Here is a 3,916-nt window from a genome sequence, read left to right as displayed (position 1 = left end):
AAGGGGCATTGGCAAACAACGCAACAAAATGCCTAAATACAAAGTCTTTGACGAACGTACTGTATAGCTATAAAAAATATTTTCGTACATAAGAGTTTCTTTTGTCTAATTATATTTCAAGAATCAATAAAAATTGCTATTCCCGAGTCTTTCTAAAATTGTTTCGAGAAATTCCTGACATGTCATCTTTTTTCTAAAATTTTTACTTAGTCGTATTTTTGAACTAAACTTTGAGTTATGTTTTACTTTGAATTCACAGAATACACAGTGACGATACCAAGCAGTAACAAAAAGCAAAAGTACTTTAGCATAAAAAGCAACATCAAAAATACAAAAGATAGTCAAAGAACCACTTGCCCTCAAGTCGAACAAAGTACAGAAACGAAAGACAAAATAAAGCAAAGTTGATAAAAATACATAAGCAAAAGTCTAAACCATCACAGACGATGGCCTTCAAACATCGGTACCAGCTTCGTCAACTACGCCAGCTTTGTCGACGTTCAGCCCGTCGACGACGTCCTTGACGATCTCGTCAGCACAAGAATTGTCATCTACACCCTCATCTGACAAAGACAGTACCTCAGCACCTTCTGCAAGCTGATCCCTGACGACAGGAAGTTGTGTCTTGACAATGGCGACAGAGAAGGAACAACGATCGACGGAGTAGGCCCCGAATCTGTAGTCGAAGCCACCGCAGCATCCTCCCCCAGCTCGTCGAGAGTTCTGCCGTTGGCTAGAAAATGGTTGATCTCATCTTAGGGACGCAATTCTGAAGCCTTCCCAAGCTTAGCCCTTACCTCGATATCCAACTCAGCATAATCGTCCAAGGCGTCTTCCAATTCCTTGTGGACTGACGCCAACTCCTCCTACACCTTTTTCAAAGCCTCTTCCTTAATAATTATGACTGTAGCTTTGTCCTCTAAATGCATAGCTTGCTCCTTCAGTTGATCTTACAGCTTTTGAGCATCTTCCTCCATCTTCTTCGATTAAGCCTTCAACTGACCCTCCAGATCATCTACCCTCTTCTTCGTCTCGTCCAACTCCTTTTTAGTCATCTGGAAGACATTCACTGCAGTCTTGCGCTGGGCCTCACTGTTTTTGGTAGCACTATCTAACCTCTTTATCTCCTTTGCCAGGCCAATCACCCTCTCCCTCAACACCAGAGAATTTTGCAGACACTGACCAAACACACCTTACTTTATAAACCCAGAAACATAGTACAACAAGCAAAAAATTAAAACCAAACAAACACTTACATAAAGGTGAGCTGTAGTAGCCTCAGAAGCAATGTCCAGTACAAAGTTCCAGCCCGGAAATAACAGTTGATTCAAACCAGGAAAAAGAGAATGGCGATTGTCCTTTTGAAGACTCAGAAAATCTGCAGGGAAGCGTGCTATGACGTTAGGAAGTGTTGGTTCATCGTCAATCTTCTGCTGCTTACGCGGAGGGGACGACGATAGTGTAACAGGGTCAGACTCGTCGACGGTTTTCTGGGGCGACAGAGCATGAAGATGCTCTGTCCTGTTAATCGCCCCTAATTACTGTTGCTTCCGAGGTGCCAGACCTCGCTTTCTCCTCATCCACAAATCCTGCTCCTGCTGAGACAAGCTTCGTCCACGACGAACCCCCTACGCTGCTGAATTTGACAAAATGCAAACACAATAAGCAAACGTATAAATGAAAGAACAACGACAAAAGACAACGCCAAGCTTACGAGTTGACATTGTTTCTTCGAAATCTTCGACCCGTTGAGATGTACTCGTCGACGTCCCCTGTCTCTGCCCCGATGATTTGCCAACCGTTTGCTTCTTCCTTGAGAATGTCCTCAATAAAGGGCTGACCGCGAGAAATTGTTTCACCTTTGACGACGACGCATCCGACGCCTCAAGAAAACCCAAGTCCAACTATACATAAATAAAACCAAGATCAAACAATTTAGCTGAATTTAACCCTAAGAAGCCAACACTAAAAGAAAAACACTTACTCTTCGTCGGCCATCCCTCTGTCAACCACTCTCCTTCGACACCCAGGGATACCCTTTTTACGAAAGCAAACCAATTCCTCCAACCCCTATCATTTACATTAGTATTCAATACCAACCGATTCCCTTTCTTACACAAGCTAACGAACCCATTTTCCGCCATCTTAATCTCGTAACCCGCCGCCAAATCCGCCAAAGTAAAAGGGTCGTCCCAATTCTTGGTGACTTCCTCTATCACCGATAAAATCCTCCAACCAAAAGGCATCAGTTGCCCAGGACTCAGATCCAATACTTCAAAGAAAGAGCGAACTAGGGGCGAAAATGGAAATTTAATCTCGATTTCCAAGAAAGGGTATCTAAAAAATACAATGAAACCCTCAGGACAGTCCTCCACCGTCTTCCCCGGTCCCGGAATATGAGCAAAAGTAGTGTCAAGAAAACCCGCCATCTTGGCAAAGCCAGCCATCATATCTGGCGCCATCAACGATGTCGACCTGGACATAGTTTCCCTCTGTGAAACAATTGTTCTCCTTTTTTCAACAACGCGAGGAGAAAACCTAGTTCTAATTTTAGGTGTTTTGCTTGACATTTCGCCCAAATTAACTAAGTAAAGGAAAAATCGAGAGCTCAAGATCACCATCGCACACCGCCTTGAGATCGCCGGAGTTTTTCAGCACAAGAAAGAAAAAGAAGAGAGAGTGCGAGAATTGTGTGGTAATTTTGGGAAGCGGGAAGTGCGTAGCAGTAATTAAAGAGGAGAAGTGACTGTTAGAAAGAGAGTGGAGGAAGTGGAGTAACTTCTCCAGAAGTACGTGCCTCCCAGACGAAAAGACGAGAACGCCCCCAAGTAATTAATATTTGAATTTTTTGAATTTTTTATCCATGTTCACTTTTTTATTTTTATGTATTTTCCAAAAATGTATATAGCTATCCATATTTAGCAATTAGGGGCAAATTGTTATGGGTAAAAATCTGTAAGTTATAGCCAACGACGGTCAACTAAAGTCAGCGACGAAGACAAGCTTTGACGGAGGCTGGGATTTGACGAAGACGAACCGACCTCAAAGGACGAAGGAATCATCAACTGCCCCCTATTTTCCAGGAGAAGATAAGAACAGAAGACTAAGTCTATAGCTCATCTGCGCATGACCGTTTGTGGCAAAACAGAAAAGATCTTGGTGCAACTAAATCCCGGAAATCAAGAAGTCAAACCTATCATCTTGCAACGGCTAAAGATTAAACATAGGAATCATCTATATAAGGAGGGGGCACCTTCAGACGAAGGACATCGCAACCAAGCTACATTCATACTCTAAACATACATTGTAAACCGTTCTCTTTGATATTTTTGCATAGTGAAAGTTTGGTAGATCCTCATTCTACCCGCGATTTTTACCTTCATCGGGTTTTCCGCGTCACCAATCCCTTGTGTCATTTACTTATTTTTGTTCTAGCTTTGTTCTTGATTTTATTTAGTTGATCCGTAGTCTAGATTTTGATAGTCAATCCCGCCTAACGAAAATTAGCATAAACATATATCATGTACATATCTTGACTTATAGGTTAAATAAAAAGATATTATTAGATTCATCCATGAAAATATTATATACTATTAATGATTAGTATCAATTATATTAAAAGAGAAACTTGTGCACCAAAATAAAAAGTAAAAGAGAATTTTGGAAATTAAAATTAGGCGGGAAAATATTTTATCATAAAATGACATGTGTCATTTGAGATTCGCCTTTAGTATAGGTTTATTGATGATTGATGATAAGTTATAAAATAAATATTTTTCGGCAAAAAATTTATAAGATCAATTAATACTATTATAGCATATAAAAACTATATTATGCATAATACTTACGGGAAATAGAATGTCTTAACTCTTAACAATTTAGTGAATAATTGTTTTATAAAAGAGCGGGAAATTTT

General features: G+C 40.4%; 1 long non-coding RNA gene across 1 annotated transcript; it reads right to left on the bottom strand.

Moving 5' to 3' along the window:
- Positions 1–223: 223 nt before the first annotated feature.
- On the bottom strand, positions 224–2,938 carry LOC145595470 (uncharacterized). Its single transcript, XR_014102959.1, has 4 exons — positions 1,985–2,938; positions 1,715–1,904; positions 1,257–1,636; positions 224–1,178 (listed from the first exon to the last, which is right to left on the bottom strand). It is a non-coding gene; the product is annotated as an uncharacterized LOC145595470 (long non-coding RNA).
- Between the last annotated feature and the right edge of the window lie 978 nt (positions 2,939–3,916).

Source organism: Chenopodium album, chromosome 19, assembly GCF_948465745.1.
Source record: "Chenopodium album chromosome 19, dcCheAlbu1.1, whole genome shotgun sequence".
NCBI lineage: Eukaryota > Viridiplantae > Streptophyta > Magnoliopsida > Caryophyllales > Amaranthaceae > Chenopodium > Chenopodium album.
The sequence above is the reverse complement of the archived record's forward strand: the minus strand, read 5'-3'. Positions and strand labels throughout refer to the sequence as shown.